At 30.3% G+C, this 21,991-nt stretch overlaps 1 protein-coding gene across 2 annotated transcripts in view; it reads left to right on the forward strand.

Annotated features, from left to right (window-relative positions):
* Positions 1-21,991, forward strand: part of LOC147068399 (uncharacterized) — a 394,033-nt gene that overhangs the window by 283,356 nt on the left and 88,686 nt on the right. The window lies entirely within an intron of this gene.

Consider the following 21,991-nt stretch of genomic DNA (forward strand, 5'->3'; position numbering starts at 1 on the left):
TAGTTTAAATTTATTTGATATACTTTTAAAAAATATGTTTTACTAAATTCAAATTCAAATGTCAATCATACAAATTTGCTACAACTGTATGTTTTAATAAACTATTTCTTTTATTCAATGAATAAGACACAAGATTCCAGAATGTAACATCTATATACATAATTTGAAAACATCTTATGCATATGCCCACTAGAAAAAAATATGTTGTAGAAAAAAATACGACACCCGACGGGACTTGAACCCGTATCTGCTGAATTCGCGCCAGTATGCTTTTCCAATTAAGCTACGGGAATCTTATTGAATCACAACAATTTTAACTAATACCTGTCGAATTGCGTTATAATGTTGATTATCGGTTTTAGTATATTAAATTAAGGTAGGTATCAATTAATTCCTTAACTACTTTAGTAATACAAGATGATTTTTTCTAGTGTGTATATGCATGAGATGTTTTTAAATTATGTATGTATCCAATGAAGTGCGCTTTAATTATAAACGAAATAAAGACTTACAAAAAAAACTAATTATATTATAAAAACTATATCAATTGTTTATTGAACGAATTTCGTGGCTTTCTGTGTACAAAAAATATATCAGTGAAACTGATTATCTCCAAACCACAAAAACTAATAACTCGATCCGTGACAATTCCGTGATACGTGACGCTTTGGTTCACACTAAACAAATAAAATGGACGACCTCAAAAAGTTTTTATTCTTTTATCCAACATGTGGAACTGATAGTAAATCGATTATCAGTATTATATCTCGAAAGGTCACATTGGAAATTACTAATATAAATTATTTAAAAAAAAATGTCGCAGTCGATTACTAGATAACATTATTATACATTTCTTCTTCTTATTTGAGTATCATCTCTTCAGCAAGGGTTAGTAATCATCAAAGTTTTATCCACCTTTAAAGCCGCTGTTTAGAACAATGGCGGTATTCTTATGAAATTACGTACCTATTTAGATTTTCTAATCCACGATATTCGCCTTCTACTTGGTTCAATTTTCACATCTATAATACATAAAAGATATATATATATATTATATACACCAATAGTGAAGGGTGGACGTAGGCTGTTAAGATGCGCCATAAATAGTGCACAATAAACTTTGTTAGTCATATGTATTTGTTTGTATTGAACAAAGACTACAATTTACAGATGGTGATGGTTAGTTTTTAAAAATCAATCAATCAACCAAACCATAATAATTTTGGCATACTTTGGTTGATATCGCACACTAATATATATAGGGACATAACTGCGAAAAACCCAAAAATTACTTATGAATGCAGTTCGATAGAAACAAAATATATTTTTAATGCTATATGGCATTAACTGCTACTTGAAAGCAGTGGCCTCCTACACAATTATTGTGTCCATGGTTATTTTATATTTAAAATTTTAATTTAGAGCTATATAGAGGCATTATCTTGCATGAGGCCCTTTTCTCCTAAAAAATATTTTATCTTTGGCACAATATTTATTGTGCTAGACCGCCGTATTTTTCAGCTGTCTACTGCAATTAATTAAATTGTAGTTAATTATTTAACATTCAAACTCAACTTACTCAAGATCATGTTATTTGCAGTTATGACCCTATAGATCTCAATGTGCGATATGACAAAATTTTGCACACTTTTTCATTCATACTTATTTGCTTTCGTTGGATTAAGTATACACATTACACATATTGTTGGTTCATTTTTTTAAATTCATTAAGCCCTGCCTAAACCAAACTATAATAGATAAAAAATATTATTCTTTCCATAAAATATCCAAAGCTATGTATGATTTGATTGTAAAATTTTAGATATTTTATAGATAGATAAATATTTTTTTACTATTATATAGGTATGATGGCTTGGTTTTCACAGAGTTTAATTGAATTTCAAAAACTAACCCAGACCATCTGTAAATTGTAGTCTTATTTCAATGAAAACAATGAGAAAGTTTAATGTGTTTAATGTACTATTTATGGTGGCTCTTAACAGCCTACCTCCACCCTTCGCCACTGATATACGTATATTCTTTTTAATACTAGAGTAACATTATTAATATTAGAAATAAAACACTCGCAAATACCCGGACTTCATATGAATATACTGTGTCCGTGACCTCATTGGTTATCAAACCTAGAGGCTACGGGTGAAAAGCCAGTGCCTTATGCACTGGACTGAGAGCCATCTGATGTGTGTTTCAGGTGGTGGTAATTATGGTGTTATTCATCACGCATCTCATAATATCTAAAATACTATAGCGCTCTTCGCTTTCTGAGCTCACTTGCTTTGAAATGTCTACAATATCATATGTTGAATTATCTTGACGTTCACAATATTGTAAGTTATAGTTATAGTAGTTTGTTTTAAGATATATAGTCCCAAAGAAAGCTTTTTTGGATTCCTAATCCTTCGTTCATAATCCATGGTTCTGTAGGTGTCACCACTGTGGTGTTTGATGTGTCGGTTATGGTGTTGAGGATGATGATGAAGAATTCGAAGATGTATGCAGGAGCACGTTTTATTTGCAGCGTAACAGTCAGTACGATAGTATAAAATATAATGACAGTACATATTACGTACTGAGATAGTTACGAGCCAGGTACTTAGATTCAAGTAACATTTTGATAAATCAGTATTCGTAATTTATACAGTCAAAAGTAATACCTAAACATTGTATTCCAGTACATAATTATATTGAACGAGTTAGCGGTTTAAATACGAGTAGCTGTGAATTTTATTTATTATTACAGTCATAATATAATATGATACTATGGGAAAGAATTCTTCTTCTTCTTCTTCGATGGCGCTACAGCTCAAGTCGAGCCCTGGCCTCCTTCACCGCTGTCCTCCAGCCGGAACGGTCCTCCGCACGTCTTTCGCACGATTTTTAGTATCTGGTTGGCATCTTTTGTAACATTATCACCCCATCGTGTGCGTGGCTTTTCCACTGGCCTTTTCCCTCCTGGGTTTCCTTCGAGGATCTTCTTCGGTATCCGAGACTCAGGCATGCGCTGGACATGGCCTGCCCAGTTTAGCCTCTGGAGTTTTATGAAGTTGGAGAGTTTTGAATCTTGGTATAAGCGGTATAGTTCCGTGTTGTACCTAATTCTCTACTCCTCACCATCATTCATGGGTCCGTATATCCGCCTAAGGAACTTTCTCTCAAAGCAATCCACCATTTCAGCTGCTTTCACATTTAGCGTCCATGACTCGCACCCGTATGCAACGACTGTGCGTATGACGGTTTTATAGAGCCGCGTCTTAGTTTTTCTGTGGACATTTCTGGATTTGAATATAGGCAGCAATGAGAAGTACGATTTATTTGCAGCGGTTATTCGGGCTTTTATTTCTTCCAGTTCCTCGTTCTCTTTTGTAATATTGGAACCCAGGTATGTGAACCGGTTGACAACCTCAAATTGATGGTTTCCAAAACTGGAACTTTGGCCCAGCCTACTCTGATTTTGTCGGCTTTGTACCATGACTTTAGTTTTGTTTTCATTTACTCTTAAGCCAATCTCTAGTGCGGCCCTTTGGAGGTGGTCAAATTCTTTCTTCAAGATTTGTATGGATCTACCCATCATGTTGAGGTCGTCTGCGTAGCCAACCAATTGGCTCGGTCTGCTTAATAAAGTGCCGCTCCTGTTCACTTGAGACTTTCTGATAGCGGAGGGCTAAGTTGAACAGCATGGGAGCCAATCCGTCTCCTTGCTTAAGACCCCGAGATACTTCAAAGCCCTCCGTCCGTTGGCCATTCACCTTCACCTGGGAGAGTGTATTCTGCAGTGTGAATCTAACAAGCCTGACTAGTTTTGGTAGGATTTCAAAGTCCAGAAGGACAGTGAATAGTTTTTCCCGGTCGATGCTGTCATATGCCTGCTTAAAATTAATAAAGAGCTGATAAATGTCCACATCGAATTCCCAGCATTTTTTCAGTATTTGGCGAACTGTGAAGAGCTGATCCGTTGTAGACCTTCCTGCCCTGAAGCCAGCTTGATATTCACTTACTATGTTTTCCGCGTAACCTTCCAGTTTTGTCTTCAGGATCATTGTGAATACCTTATAACTTGTGCTCAGGAGTGATATCCCTCTAAAATTTTCACATCGCAGTCTGTCTCCTTTTTTATATATTGGACAGATAACGCTGATCTGCCAATCCGCTGGAATGCTTTCGGACTCCCAGATTTTAAGCATTAACTCATGCACTGCTGCTATTAATCGGTGTCCACCATACTTTAGAAGTTCTGCAGGGATGTTATTGGCTCCTGGTGCTTTATGAATCTTTAGTGTCATAATAGCTCTTTCGGTTTCACTAAGCGTGGGTGGAGAGATGCATGGTTCGTTGCACTGGTGCTGTAGTCGCGGATCCGGTAGAGTATTTTCATCCTGTAAGTTAGGGTTCAGAAGTTCCTTGAAGAATTCCATCCATCTTCGTTTAATTCCTTCTTCATCACCTATAATCTCTCCCGTTTTCGTCCGGCATAGGCTGGTGGTGGGTATAATTCCTTTTTTGAAAAAGTTAACCCCTTTGTATGCGTCTCTCGATCTGTTATTCCTAAAGTCGTTTTCCATTTTAAGCACTGTTGCGTTTAGGTATGCTCGCTTCTTTGTTGTTATAGTCTTGTTGGCCTCTCTTCGCGACTGCTCGTACTTAGCTCTTTTCTCTCTCGTTGGTCTCTCTAAATATATTCGTCTATCTTCATTTCTTTTCTGTATGGCTGCTGAGCAGTCTTCATCAAACCAGTTACTTCTGGTTCTTCTAGGGCTACTGCCTATACTCTTTTCAGCTGAGAGTGCGATAGCATTTTTGATGTTGTTCCAGGCATCTTCAGTGGAGATTGCTGCATCAGATTCAGGAAGGTTGTCGGTTAGAGAGTCCTGATATTGGCATATAACTTCTGGGTCTTCAAGGCTGTCGATATTTATTTGTGGTGCTCGTTGGTGCTTGTCTTTTTTTCTACATGTTAGACGGCATCTATAAGACATGCACAGTAGATAATGGTCAGACTCACAATTGGCGCCTCTATAGCTTCGTACCTTTGTTACACTAGAGACACTTCTTTTGTCGATCAGTACATGATCAATTTGATTATGGTGTTTGCCATCAGGAGAGGTCCATGTCCACTTGTGTATGGGAAAGAATTATTAGACTAATTTTCCATTGCGATACCGTATTTCATATCGCCAATCAATCTGCTGATCCAGCTAAACAGTAAACTTGTTTACCGTTATATGAGTCGCTGAGAAATTATTATTGCGGTCAAATAATTTGATACATTAAAAATAGATATTTGATCAATAATATACTGACAGCTACAGTTATATATGATATGTGGATATTAATTGTTAAAACGGTTAACAGTTTTATCATCAGGTGAAGTGGACCCTCTCTTCCTATTGGATGCAGGTATTTTTTTATTCTTTACACTATTTCTGTCCCTTCAAAATTAAGTTTTAACGTACATGCGTTTGATAGTCATTTTAAATGTAACTATTTCTTCGTTCAGTGAATAATAGGTACACAGGATTTACGAACATTCGTTTTTGAACATATATAATTCCGGCATTAATATTTTAAAAAATAAGTTTTCTCATAGTTATATTTCTGAGGTGTTCGAATTTTGTATATTACATTCTCAATTCTTGCATATTATTTTTTTGTTGAATAAAAAAATAGATGTATTATTAACTCAATTACGTATTGTATACTTTAAATAATTATTACTAATAGGTAGTAACACAAATATTAAAATTATCTCTTAGTTTTTATTTTCAAACGTTTTCAGGCTTTTATCATATCTATCAACACTACCCAGAATTTATTGTTTCAATTTATAATTGATTACAAATGTATATTTGTTACAGTTCTGTCGAAGTTATTTGTGTTTCAAACATTATAGTGATTCAGTTTACTATTTAATCAAATAGAGGTAAATAATAGTTATAATATTATATAGGATTTGTTTGGTGTCCGTGATCAATCAAACAAAAATCATATTACTCCGTCTGGCAAATGACATGTTTCATATTTTGTTTGACGTTAATCGATTGCTGTTGATATGTACCTATACCTATTTTATATGTTTAAAAGCTTTCTCAAAATGTAAGCAAATATTATTTATTCGTGGATTCAAGGAATATAATTGAATATATATATATATATACTACTACTATGATGTACATCGGTAGTTTTTTTTCATTTATTACAACTAACGAAACACGTATTTTTTTTTACAAAATGCAGATTTGTAACTGAAACATTCCGAATTATTATTTTGCATCATGTCAGATAAATTATCATAATATAAACACAACTTTTGAAAAAAAGAATTTTTTTTTTGTCTGATTTTTGTTTTACAGTACGGCTTCAAAAAGACGTCCATAATTAATATTGTGGATAGATTTATATAGATTATTTAGTAAAGAAAATTTTAACAAATAACATTATTTTAAACTTTAAATTAACAATAAAAATCATATATAGTTAATATTCGTAAATAATAGTTTTACCGTTGATAATCTATTTATTATTTTACGTTTTTATTCGGTCGTATTCTTATTTGTCCGGTGGTTGTTTATACAGTACAAATCTTCCAATCGATTTTTAACTAACTTCCCGACTAGCTAGACATTTGAAACTTTTAGAATATATCACACGATGCCAATGCATTTTTAATACTTTTAGCCATCTTTAAGTAGAATTTAATTCATTTTCAGTTAATTCTGTTTTGTATGAAAAGTTATTTCAGAAGAAATCCGTAATCCAATCCATTATTATTGATTGCTAGGGATCTGGGGTCCTAGCAACTAAATTATTAATATATACGTGCGTTACTATGGAACTCAATATGAAATGTCAAAATGACATTTCAGTATTGTTTCTATCAAGTACAATGTTTTTTGATCGTTTAAACTAGTCAAGTCAAGTTTATAATATGATTCAACGGAAAATTTAAAAACATTGTATATAAAAAGTTATTTATATCTTGTAATTATTTTTGATGCGTATACAAAAATGTACTTAGGTATAGAAAAAAATAATTATAATTCTAATACTTCAATTTGCTATTTAAACGTGTAAACAAATTTGATGGTGATTTCTTATTTTATAAAAAAAAATGATATGTAGGTACCTACGTGTGTTTCTGAAGTTTTTCAAAATAATGTATTTTATGATTTCTAGTTACCCGCATCGGCTTATAATGTCGTGGGTCCCAAGTTTTAATCATGGGTCTGGCAAATTCATATATTTTATTTTTTTTCATGTCTTTTTGGAGTCAAAGTATGGAATTAATAAATTTAGATAGTGACTTAAGTATATTGATTTGTTGTAAAAACGAAAATCTATTAACACGCACCTACAATCTGTGGAGGCCCATATGATCTTTTTGGGAAGGGACAAAAAAAATTTTGTCTGTCATTGTATAACCATTTGGAACATTTTTCAACTTTTAAACATTGAGTTATGTATGGGTATAACAAAAAATAAAACTATTCATATTACATTTTTTTATAATAATTTACTTAAGGGGGGACATGCTCGTCGTAGGTCAAAATTGAGTTTTTATTGTATTTTCAAACCATGATCCTGGACACTCCTTAAACGTTGTAGATAACCTATTTATATAATTTTGAAGCCTTATTATCTGTCATATTTATTTTAAATATTTGATGACTGCATAAAGTATTTTTGATACATAAAATAGTATTCTTTTAAACCTCTCGCTCTAATGTTTTAGAATATAGTCATATTTCGGTACATAAATGTGCAGTGGTGTTAAGATTTTTTACATTTATTATTTTTAAACGCATTTTTAAAACTATTAGTATAATTTATGACGAGATAATTTTTGTAAAATATTCACGATAAAAAAATATATTGATAATCTCTGTGATCCCAAATTTGACAAGAATTAGGCATTTTATTATTCAAAAATCGGCAAGATTAACACATTTGCAGATAATTCTAAAGATACTCATTATAAGCTATGTTTTTGACCATTTAAGTGTGATAAACATCCTACGAATAATGATTGCTTTATAATAATTATTGACCTAAGAATAAGGTAGTGTTTTTTTGAAATACGCCATTTCTTTTGGCATTCCCCAGTGGTTAAGCTACAACATACGGCTGTAGCCATAAATTGATAAACTATAATTAAATTAGGGAGTAAATTTATGTTAACGCGCGTGTTTGAACAGAAATAGATAAATTTAGAAATAGTTACGACTATAAAGACGCCGGAAGAACTTCAAATCAAATCAGAGTATTTATAATATCAAATTTTGTTTACGGCAGAAAGTCTCATATAAACGCAAATTTTATCGGTTTCGATTTCTTCGACAAATGGGATAGATTCCTATACTTAATAATAAAAAAAATATTATGTGTTTGTAAGAATTTATTATTTATACATTTTTTTATAATTAACATTAAATGGTAAATTTATTTATAAGTAGGTGCGAGAAATATGTCGTAACAAAAATTAATTCTTTGATAGTTCTTTTCTATTCTACTTTTTAATAATATTTCTACTCAAAAGTCGAAATGTTATACAATACACATAATATATATCGGGGGAGTTGCTGCTAAAAGTTGGTAAGTCGATAATTTAGATATTTAGATTTTACAACGGCTTATATGTATATATATAAATATGTACCTATGCTAAAAAGAAAAATTCAAGGTAGTCCGATAATATATAGAACATGCGCATAAAGCGCACATAAATTAGTAAATATTATGTCTGATTTTATAGGGTATATCAAACTTACAAATTTCAATTACTCCATAACATGATTTCTAGACTTTTGGCAGTAACCCTACTATGTATATAAAAGTAACTCAATCAATCAATAGGTAGGTTTATTTTTCTTTAATACTATAATATGCGTGGCATAATTAAAAAGGATCTTTTTCAATTAGATTTAGAGTGAATTTGGAAAATTAATCGATTCGAACATTTATCAAACCTTTCTCTTCCCTTCAAGTGCTCTCAATCAATCAAAAGTTTTCCGCTCAGAGCATCCGGAGGGTTGATTTCGGGAATCGTGATTGTCTTTTATGTTTCATCTCGCCTCCATTGTTTTCTATAATTACTTTTCACGTTCCGCTATTCACAAAATGCTCATTATCTCGCATCTCGCAAATTTCGACTTTTGTAAAAACTCTTTGTTTACATTTATCCATGAAATATTTTATAGCTACAAATGTATAACAATATTATTATTTATGCGTTATATGTAATTGACTTCCCTCAAGCGTTTTTAGCCGGGTTCATATTAAGAATATAATGAATGTTTATTTATATTTCATAATAATAAAAATACGCAATCTCAACATTCTCTCGGAAAACAATATTAGTTATCTGTTAGAAACATGGATACACTGAACATTAAACAATGATATTAAGTCTTTTTTTAACATTGTCAAGAGTGATTTTAATTTAAATTGAGAACTTTTCATGAAAATATCGGTATATCATAATGAATATAATATATTTCAACAATCTATATTTGAAATAAAATAATAAGGCGTATGTGTTACAATATAAATGGTTAATCTTAACTGTCCTTTCATTTTTTTGTCGTATTATATTTTCAAATTATAATATGATGGCCTTTTTTTATCAGCCGATCAATTTTTAATTGCAAAAAATGTAAGCATTTTTGAACAATTACCATGTTAATTAAACGGATTTTGTCCGTTATCAGGTTTTAAACATTTTTTTTGTATACTTTTAGTAAATTTTAGAAGATTTAGGAGATCAACACACTATAATAATATGTAAAATTACATAGAGGATATTTATTACAATTTTTTTGGTTTTTGACCATTTTTAGACTTATTCTATGTTGAAAATAGATTCCGCATATACAGAAGATACTATAACATAATATATATTATTATTTTAAATACTTTTATTACAAAATTTAATAATAATCATGTTATTGTTATATTTTTTAAACGTAAGCTTATCATGATTAAATAACTGTATAATAGTAAAACCTATAAAAATAGCTCATGATTTAATGATTTTATCTAAATTAATTAAAAGCCCGTTATATACTTCAATAGTACACACATATGTATCTAGTTAAGATTTTAAGACGTGTGGTTTTGTTCAATGTGCATTTTAACCCAAAATATAAGCCTAATAGGTTGAGTAAGTGATTTATACCCAAATCACATAAAAACAAAAATCTGTAATATAACATCAACTCTGTGGTTGTCAAAAGAGCACGGTACCTAATAATTATATGCAGTCTTTAAATGATAGAAACTCGAATTTTTTTTAAATTGGTGTGTGTACTTAATATGTACGCGCGTTAGAAGTTATACTTCTTTGGCGTAAGAAAACAAAAACAAAACTTGTGATATACTAGATTCTTTGACTAGCTCTTAATTATCGTGTTAAATTACCCACTCAAGAAAAAGGACCGCTTACTGGAACGCCGTTGGTTTATTTCTATACATTTTAACTTATATTACTAACTTATATAATGGTTTCTCGTTATTTTTATTTTTAAAGTACCAACTGTCACTCTGATGTTTAATCGTCTGTTTTCGTAAGGGATTGCAAATGGCAACGGAACAATTCTAAACTATAATATTATACTGTATAATCGTCACGATTCTAGCATCATACTGTGGCGTAAAGGTAGTGCGAAACCGAACAATCGGTGGTACGAATCCAATCGAGTGCGTTTTTTTCGTGTGAAAAAAAGTCACACGCCAAAGAAATGCTCTGATCCCAAACGCGCCAAAAGAAGTATAACTTCAAAAATAACGTTTACTTGATTCGGTGGTCGGTGATGCATGATAAATTATAAAATGTATATATCACTTAGTAGGCTGGTATAACACCACATATAAAAATATACTTAGGTATATATGAATCTAGTGAATACCAAATAAATGATACGTTTTATTAATCAAATATAAAATTATGTCATTAAAATTTTAGGATCATACATTATTATTTATATGAAGTATCTTCAAAAATCATGCATACAAACATATTCTGACACTAATAAATAATATTTTATTGTCTTTAATATTCCACAGACAAAGGATTAACAGTTGATATTTCATTGATGATATCTTTGAACCATAAAACTATCAAAAAGTGCAACGAAAACATTCCGTTGTACAAAACTTTGATAGAATTTAGTTAAAAAAATAATAAATCGTTTTATTGTCTCCGGAGATTCTGCGAAATGCATTGTGGCCATATCAATTTATTTTTATCACATCCGCCAACACAAAAAACACGAGAAAACTGCTTTCAGACGACAATAAACCTCGGCTTTACTTTAAGAGACATTACATTTTTATCTCGAATATTCTTTCGAAGTTTTCTCATAAAAGTATGAGCTCGGTTCTTTATTCTCTGTGACGTCAGGTGTGTTTGACATTTAAACTGTCTACGTTGGCAATGGCTGCATTTTTGGCTATACGTTTACAAACTTTTTATTATAAATAGTTCTTAAACCAGCTGTTGTTTGAGCTACTTTCACCCCATTGTATCGGACGCTAAGTTTTAACGAAGCGTACGATACTATAAAAAAATATTGAACATTATATTAACTGGGTCAACTGTTATGATTTAAACACGACGTAAACCTTAGCTATTTCATGGATGAGATCCTGTCTTTTAACAGTTAACATTTTTAATAAAACATATTGATTAGATTAAAAGGAAAATAATGTATGCCTTAAATGAAGAGTTCAATTTTTTTCTTTTACATATAGTGAACATTACAAATTATTAATTTAAGACGTTCACAACATGAAATTTAGAAGCAAATAAATATAATAAAAACAGTATTTCATAAAAGTTATTAAACAGTAGAAAAGTGTAAATACAAAAAACATATAAATTAGATACAATAAATTACACTAAACGAGCTAAGACTATTTTAAGAATTTATAAAACAATGCCCACCTATACTCATCCTCACGCAGGTGCAATATGTCAATATCCGAAGTTATTTGGTTGAATAGAGTTATTGGCCTCCCAATTGGCATTACCAATGGCAGGTTAGTTCTGCACCTTGGGATAACTAACAACTGATTCTCCTGATTTATCAGGGACACACAGGTCTATACTACCAAGAATGGCAGAGTTCTCATTTTCACCGCGTATAAGTTGGAAAAAATTCGTGGCTAAATATAAAATATCGTCTAATGTTTGAGCTACAGTATGTTAGCATACCTAAAATACTAAGACTTATAAAATTAATATGTTATCGAAAAATGATAATAGAAGAAGTGGACTGTATTAGTAGATGGGGTATAATAATTGCGACTAGATAAGAAGGGAGTAGGGAATCCAATCCTGAGCCAAAATTCTGATCCCGGGATTTCGGGATTACAATATGACAATCCCGAGATTGGCATTTTTTTCCATTGTTAATATAAAATTTTTATATTTACAAATAACATTGATAAAATCCATCAAAAATAAATCTAGTATAATTTATACTATTTAAGACATGTATTGTTAATATTGTATACGTTCAATCTTGGAAATACATAAGTTTAATGGAGTAAATAATATTTTAATATAAATAATAATGTGAATTTAATATGAGATTGCCGTTTCTGACAGTAAAGACTTAATGAATGGTTTAGCGAGATTTAAAATAGTAAAGCAAATTATGGTGTACTTATGGCCTTTCCGCTGCATAAATCTAATTAGTCAGCCAAATATAAAACTGCCATAAAACGCATGAGATCATAGTAGAATTACTTCGTTAATAGTGCGAAGCATTGTATTTTTCCAATCTTTCTCACTTTCATTTATTTATGTGAAAAAATAAAATGAATCGGCAACTTACACATGGATGTAAATCAAACTTCATTCAAACTCAGTTTATTTCTGATGTAGTTATCTATTATTAAAGTATTTTTTCTGTTATATTTTCGTTTTTATTTTATGTTCCATAAAAATTGATAAAATAATCAATCCCGAAAGTTTCAGGATTATGTTTATTAATCCCGGGATTCATAGGTATCGAAAATATCTCGGGATTCCGGGATTGGAATCCCTAGAAGGGAGTAAATAATAGATGATGTACTGGCACTGACCTTGATGATGAACCGAATACTATACGGAAAATCAAAATTCCCAGGATGTGTACTAGATTGGATTTTGATCTAACGAAATATTTGAATGGTTTTGTGGTCGGTTTGTTTTGTTTTACACTGATTTGATACTTTCGTTAAACTAATTTCCATAAAGTTTTTGTTGCATCTTCGGTAGTGTTTTGGATGGAATTGGCTCAAATAATGTGTAGCTTATCAATTATTATGATGTATTAGAAAAAATAACCGATAATAAAAACCCTTCAGTAGCGATTACAAGTATTGATTAAAATCTTATTTTATGTTTTTATGTAATAATATTATTATATAATATTATTCTATTTTGGTAAGATTGTCAATACAAATATTTTAATAAATAGCCATGGGCTAAGATAATATTATAATAAAACGTTTTTTTAACCCTAAAGCATTTTTTAAGTTGGTTGTCTATCTCTAAAATTTTAGTATTAAAAATATATACTATACTTATTTTTAACTAATCTTAAGAGAGTGAATAATCAAAAATATTGTTTAATGATTCTACTCATCCAAAATACTTTGCAAAGTTGATATGCTCTCTTTTTGGGGTCCTTATCTATTACCAGATTTCGGCAATTATTTAATCTATAACCTTTTATCATATGCCAGTCTAAATATTAATTGCGTCTGCTGGAAACTAGTATATAATCTTTTTCAACCAAGACATATTTATTTAACCACATACTCAGTGTCGAAAAGCCTTACTTAAATTATCAACATCTACACCTTAGTAGTTAGTCTCAATTTACTGCTATATGAATTCCTTTTGAATTTCCAATATTCCTATATTCCAATATTTCTATATGAATTTCCAATATTCATGGAACTTATTCCTTCGTTATCACGTCCTACTGACGCTAAGTCCGATTCACTAATCTATTCAGCGGAATTCTTTTCTTCTTAAAGATGTTTAATCTTTCTTGCATACTTGGATGAATTGATTTGTACAGCGATGATATTATATTCGTTATGTAATATAGCATACTCAACTCTATTTTGAAATCTCTACCTATTGCATTATTTCCAATACTTTTGAATATGGAAGAATAATAAAGTTGCCCATTAATTTATTTTTTAATACCTGCATTTGTTATTTAATATCTGTCATGTTATTTATATGTACGTGTTATCGTTTCTATATGTTGGTGGCTTTGTTAAGGTATACTTACGCCTTTTCCAAAATGTGATGCTCTAAGTATTTGAATTTTCTTTGAACTTAAAACTCATGTCTTGCAGAGTCGCACTCATGAAGGTACTGAAAGAACATACTGATGAAACACAATACGTCAACTATTGAAAGAAGACTCTATTAAATATATTCAGGCAGACGTCCAAATCCACTCCATCCCAGCTTCCCCAATACCTAATGTCGATAAAATTTCCTTCATATATTAACATTTTATATACGGAATTTCCGACTTGATTGAGATGAGATCCATTCACAAGGATTTCTTTTGAGACTTTAGGTTCAAAAATTGATACTTACATCTTGAGTTGTCGAATAATATGGCCAAATTAGGATAATTTACCAGTTGTAAATTGTTCTAATTTAATGCAATATAAAATTATTACCACCATAGCCAGAAACTTAGCCAACGTAATCTGCCTATTAACGAATTAACCGACTTGAGAGAGAAGATCTCAGAACATTTTAAAAGGGTGTAATCGACGTCTTTTAAAATAACACTTTATTTACATTGGGATAATTTAGGAATCTAAAATAACAATTTAATTTACTGCAAACATCAATAAATTGAATACAACACCCAAAGCTTTTTAGGCAAGATACAGTAGATGCCTATTTACTCAGCTTTATATATTTTTTTTTAATTAATCCGTTATCTAATGATGTTGTTATTTTATTATCCATTAAGAATTTTATGTCTACTTATTAATATTATTATCAACTCGGTTATAAACAGCCAATCGTAAAATATTAATACCGTAATCATGTTAAGGCAAAAACTAATTTAATCGTACCCATCATTATACACATTGACAATAAAGGAGAGTAATACTATTATAAAGTAATGATTGAGATTTATTTTGATAATGTGCTTTCGCGTATCTTAAAAGTACTTCACGTAAATTAACGGCCGTTGCGAATGATTCGAGGGTATGCCTTTTAGAAATGTAGCAATAAGAGGATGGAGTAACGCAAGTGGGATGTATAGAACAGGATAGTTTCCACCTACCGAATTTACGATTATGCTGCTCTTAAATTGGGGTGCGAACCATTTTGTGGTTAATCCATCATTAAAACAATTCTGAAGCCGTACGAGTATCTCACTTAACTGAATAGAAATTGAAAATTATTATCAAATAAAAACATAGGTAGGTACTGAACTACCTTTATAATATCGTACATGTATTCAAAGATAAAACTCGTACCTATGTCTTTTGTATTCACTATATCCAATATAATATGATAAACATGAGCATTTAAATTCCATTACATAACGTATATTAAAAAACCATAAGAGACAATTTAATTTTAAATCCACCTTGAATCTTATTAACTTAAGCACATAAGTATTTATTTATTTAAAAGAATTCAAATTTTATCGTAACTGGTTTATGTGAAAAATTATAAGTATTTTATTTATTAAACAACGCAGTTAATTAAATTTAAAGGTTTTGTATTTTTTTTTAAATAATAATGAATCCTTTTAAGACAGATTCTCATTTACATAATATTGAAAGCAGATTTATGTAAAATTGACAATTGCAAATTTATTTTGAAGTCGATTTATTTAATCCGGTAACCTTTGGACTTAAATCCTTTTAACCATCACCTCCCCAATTATTTTCCCAACCAAGACTCCATAAATAAATCAATCTAGAATACCAGGCATTATTTTTATGATATTAGCATATTTTCGTTATTTGCAATCATTCTTATGACTGGGGATTGTGATTTTTTTAGAATACTGCTAAATTCTAGATCAATTTTCTCCATATTCTTATTTTGTGAAAATAAATACTATGGGTTTTTTTATAAATTAATTCACCTACTCACTCTACTATACCATTCAAAATAATAGTCTTTAGTGGCTTTCTGCTCGTTGGTTAAATGTATGTTGGAAGAATCATTTATACTTAGGGATATATACTATAGGGATTGCAATACCGAATAAAAATACCAATACCCGTATTTCCTATTGAACACCGGTATCTACCAATATACATATATATGTAAATAAACAAATCTCGTTAAAATATTAATATTTTAAAGCAAGTGCATGGTCACTAAGGACAATGAAGGGCCACGGAGGTAAACCAGATATCGCGTAACCCTACAAAAAAAAATATTAAATTCTACAGGTTTTCTTATAAAAGGTTTTATCGATAGCTATTTCAGCTGTAACACCATTATCAAGACCATTCAGATAGGCCGTTTGCCTTTGCTTAAATACTAGGTTTACGTATAGATAGAGATAAAATACATTTTCTTATTTGTTCCGACAATATTATGACTGTGTAATATCAATACTTTGAAAACCCTAAGTGGATTTTTAATGGATATCAAAATTTATCGAAACTAAAATGTTCGAGTGCTTTGGTTATTTCTTGACATTATTAATCAATTAAAATTTTATTAGTATAATTGTGTTAATCATATGCTTAAATTATTTTAAAAAAACCTGTAGAATTTAATATTATTTATATTTTCATTTCTTGTAAAATGGAATTCTACCAAAACTCAATTAATTAAGCTTTTTATTTTAATTAATACATTTTGATTCCACTTTTAATTTCGTATTTATACTATCGGCACCTATTGTCTGATTTTTAAAAGCAGTATTTAGGTATCGAAAAATATTTGGATACCGGTATTGCAATCCCTAGTTACAGGCACACTGAACACAGGCTTTCACTTATCGTCAGTTCTTGCAATTATGATTGGTTCTGTCTATGATATTCAAACACGTCTAACTCTTTCCTTTGCTTGTTATGTATTTTTTTTACCATTTTCGATCTTCAAAAGATCACACAAACCTTCAAAAAGTAAAAGTTTTATTAACAGATTTATGTTTTTTTATAAGACATGGATGTCAGTCACCTGCTCAACTTATTAGGTCCATACTCTAGTCCAAACACACATTGAAAAATAACATGTGAATTTGCTAGACCTGGAATTTAAACCTGTGACCCACGATATTATAAGCCGGTCCGTTAACCGCTCGACCATCGTGGGCTGTGATATTCAAATAAGTCTAAATTTTTTCATTACTTTGTTCGTAATAATTGATGTATGTAAAAACGACAAAATTATAACGTATAATATTATTATATACCTACTTAATATTTATTTACTAACAATAATAATTATACTCGATAGCTTACTTTTCGGACATCAAATTTAATAATATGAGAAAATGTGGCTCCTCGAAGGTAAACTATTGTCCGAAATCTTCTTGAAGTGTACTTTTTTGATCACAAAATATCAAACTGAACAAAGAATTCATACATTATTTTGGTACGGGGCTTTATTCTTTGATCTGGTGTTTGTAGGCTACACAATGAACGCTTTGTCTTTTGAATAAAAGTTTAGGTCAAAACGGTCTTCTTTCTATGAATTGTCAGCGTATTTAAAAGGGTCTTTATTTGTTGTTTTTTTTGTATTTTGAAAAGAACAGAATTTAATCGAATAATCTGTTCTTTTTATAAAATTACTTTTGGATATATCAATAAAACTCGTAACTCGTAAAATAACAATTACTTAGGTATTTGTAACATTTATACACTACCATAAAACTTTATCATTGACTGACTTATTATAAAGATATAATTAATGTATTGTATTATACTCTAGATATAATTAAATTTAAATTGTTTAATAAAACAAATTAATTGCTTTTTGGTTACGATTTTTTTGAAACACCTATCCGAAATTTTGCTTGCGATAAGTTTTTTAATACAAATACCAATTTAATAAAAAAAAATATGGGAATAGTTATTTTACTTAAGTATCTATTTATCTCAATTTTATTATTGGTATCACGATATAATAATATAGAGATTACGTTAATTTTAAGCAAATAATTATAGTATTGGGAGATATACAAATAATTAATAATATTTTCCCTTTTCGATGTCAAATGTGTTAGGTATATAAGTACAAGTAAATTAACATTTTTGACCGTAAGTCGAAGATATTAATATGTGCCACCATAGAGTAGATCAGGGGTAGTCAACCTGGTCCCTATCGCCCACTAGTGGGCGTTCCAGCTTTCATGGTGAACGGCAGGGGTTTTAAAAACATTTTCATTATGTTTTCATAAAATTCCCCGTGACAATTTAAATTTCAGAAAATATACTATTTGTATCGCCCTCGCATAATAATATTCAGTTTATTGATACCTTTCCCTACCTCATATCTTGTGGAACCAGGCTTTAGTGCTGTTAATTATATTATGACCAAAGAAAGAAACCGCCCGAATATTTCCGAAAAAGGAGACCTTCGTTTGTTACTCACAAAAATTGAGCCGGATATCCAGTATTTAGTTTCGCAGCATCAGCCTCAGGCATCTCATTAATAATTTAATTAGTTAAATGTAATTTCATCATACTTTATGCTTCTATGTATGCAAAGTATAAATAAAAAGATAAATTTAACTCCAGTAAGTTGTTTTATAATGATATTTTCTGCCGAACTTAGCGAAAGTCTGACATAAAGTATTTGGTAAGTAATTATTATTATATGCTTTACCTTGCTGTATCTCTGTTTTATAAATTTTATAAAGTAAAGTTACTTCCCTACATTATAAATCACCATTAGTATGGAACCGGTGGGCGGTTAGAAAATTTTACTACTAATAGAGATACAATAGTGAGCGGTAGGTATAAAAACAGCGCTCGGAATGGAGCGGAACGCCCCGGAGCGCCGTTCCTGTTCGTGGGATTTCCAAGGATGGCGTTCCTGTTCGTTAAAACCTCGAACATGGCGTACCGGTTCGTAAAATATCCGACGGACAGCGAGTCGTCTAGTAAAATCCTCAAGCGTCATACTTAATATTACGTTCCAGGTTAGATTTAAAATTTACGAAAATGAATTGATAGGTACAAAGGTACAAAAACATAAATATTTTTTTTATTAAAAAATAATTTTACTGGTTTAGAACCACTGAATTTTCTATGACCCGTACATAATGTACTTAAGTTTTTTTGAAATAGTGATAGAGTAAATGTAAGACAACGTATTTGAGAACTAATCTTTTTCAAGACAATACTGTTTTCAACGAATTTGGCATTGAATGCACTAATAGACAGACCCTTTTGCGTCAATGGTGATAAAACAATAAAATTGTATACAAAGAAATGCACTGGGTAAGATTTATTGCATTGTCGCACGCACGTATGGGACAATAATTATTTTGAAAAAAAAAGGTTTTTATGATTGTAAGGAAAGGTGGAAGCTATTTTACATTGGAATGTAGATTTACTGTAGTATTAATTTATAAAACGAGAAACTATTTTTTTTCAATTTCATACACATTATTTTAAAACAGTTAAGGTTAAGGTACATGCCTAAATATAGTGAGTTAATAACGCAATATTTATAATGCACACTGGAACTTTTAAATTTTTAAATGAAACACATTAAATACATATATTATCTTTACTGTATAAATGACATAATTTATTTGTTAAATATTGCACAAAAAGAACATAGTAAAAATAGTGTGAATAAAACTACGTGCCCTACCTAAGTATCTATCGAGATAGGTATACTATATCTGTCCTACCGAGGGTTGAAATTTTTGAGCACGTTTATGATCAATACGGCAGTAGTAGGCAATTGTTTTTTGTAATGAAACTTTAAATTTTGTATCGAGGCAACCATAATTGACCGAATTGTCCATTTGTCATATTATTATGTTAACGAAATTTACATGGGTTTGACGCGTTCATAGTTTTTGTATTTCATAATGCAATCGGGGTCGTTCATTGGTCGTTTATCAATATTAAGTTGTATGCAGCCAATGATAAGCGTTTTCATCAGAGGAAGCGACAAAATTAGACTTCTTATTTTTCCAAATTTAATCATTTAAGTTGTGTTTTTTTGGTTTCCCATTACCTAACCGGTAACCCCCATGCTTTGCTGCTCTTCTGAGGTTGTTTAAAATGATTCATATTTAATAAAGATTGCTAAATTTGTAAATCTTGCGTATTACATATTTTTTAAATTAATTTATTAAAAACCATGCCCTTGCTTTTTCGTATACGATGGATTTTAATTTGATTAAAAAATAGTTTACCTTAATCAAAATATTTCGAATTTACGAAAAATCAGAGCTTTGAAAAAAGCCGCATGTATTTTGTTTAAGCCAAAGTATCTTCACTCATATTTCTATCCACTCTTAGTTGCATATTTTTATTCAAACTGCTAACGAAAACAATGGGAAATTGTGATTAGTTTGTCTATTATTTCATGTATTTTAATAATGTTTCCCACTCCAATTAGATTCATATACGTTTAGATATTTAAATTTCGACACCTCCTACGTAGAGTATTGTAACTTCAAAATCGTAACTTTACAGGAGAGCGGTTTAAAGATACAAAAGCTTGGTGTAAGTCGACCTTTTGAATGTTTTGCACCAAATTTGGGATGTCAATTGTAAATTATAAATAGATTTGTTTTGCATTAAAGGATATCTAATATTTTCTGTGGTTAATCAGAAAATGCAGTTACAATATTATAGTGCGGAAAAGAATTTGATCCAAATATTGTATAAACCACATACAATAGTTTACGGCGGAACCTCTTACATGCATTTAGTTGTATGTGATACTTATCATAATTTACGTCGTCATGGTTTTGGTGAAATATATTGTATATGTTAGATACAATCCTTCACCTAGGATTTTTTGCGTATTTAAAATCATAATTCGGTAATAACAATAATTAAAAGTTATGGTATGGTTCGTCAGATAGGTAGGTTGGAAAAAATACTCTATATAAAATTGCATTTATTGTCATTTAATAAAACATTAAATAAATTTAAGACTTTCATGACATGATAAAAATTAAACATATAGAAAAAAACAGAGAAAAAATTATTTCAATCAAAAATCCAATTCAAGAAAGTATGTAAATATTGAAATAAAATCAAAAGCAAAAAAGAAAAATTACAATCACTTAAAACCAACGTTTTTGGTTAAATAATATATCAAATATCAAAGGAAAATCAGACAAGAGAATAACAATGGGTGATTAAGTGGAAGGGTGCACTTCAGGTTAAAATATAAGTGAAACTGAAAAAGAAATCATTCTGCAACTATATTTTTAGTTTATAATTAATTTTCAATTATATGATGCGAAAAAAGAAGCATGCACAATTTAAAACATACAACCGAAAAGAGATTTTTTACACTGACATATTAATTATTAAGCTGATTTTATTTTCATCCTACAAAAACACAATTTGCTATAAGTGTTCGTATTTACAAATAATAAAATCAATCTTCCTCAGAAACTGCTGGTGGAATTTCAGTGGTAGGTATTAACAGGTATAAAATTACTGAAAAACTCAAGATAACGCTCAGGAATGATTCCATTGCTGCACATATGCAGTAAATCATCTGTCTTAGCTTTTGGAATTGGCAATATTTGTGAATAAAGAACCTTTACCGAAAATGAAGTTTCTCGTTGCGTGTGCTATGTGTTACTTTTCACGACCATGGTCGAGTAGACAGTGCTGGACAAGTCGCACTTGTAATTAATCTTAAACGGATCATTGTGATTTACATTAATTTGTATTAGTTCATATATGATAATTTAATGCAGCTCTGAAATCAAACATACTACGTGATTGATCTCTACCATATCCTCAGGTTTTCCTTCTTGTT

Source organism: Rhyacophila brunnea, unplaced genomic scaffold, assembly GCF_057557595.1.
Source record: "Rhyacophila brunnea isolate RB1 unplaced genomic scaffold, BYU_Rbru_1.0 scaffold_3, whole genome shotgun sequence".
NCBI classification, from domain to species: Eukaryota; Metazoa; Arthropoda; class Insecta; order Trichoptera; family Rhyacophilidae; genus Rhyacophila; species Rhyacophila brunnea.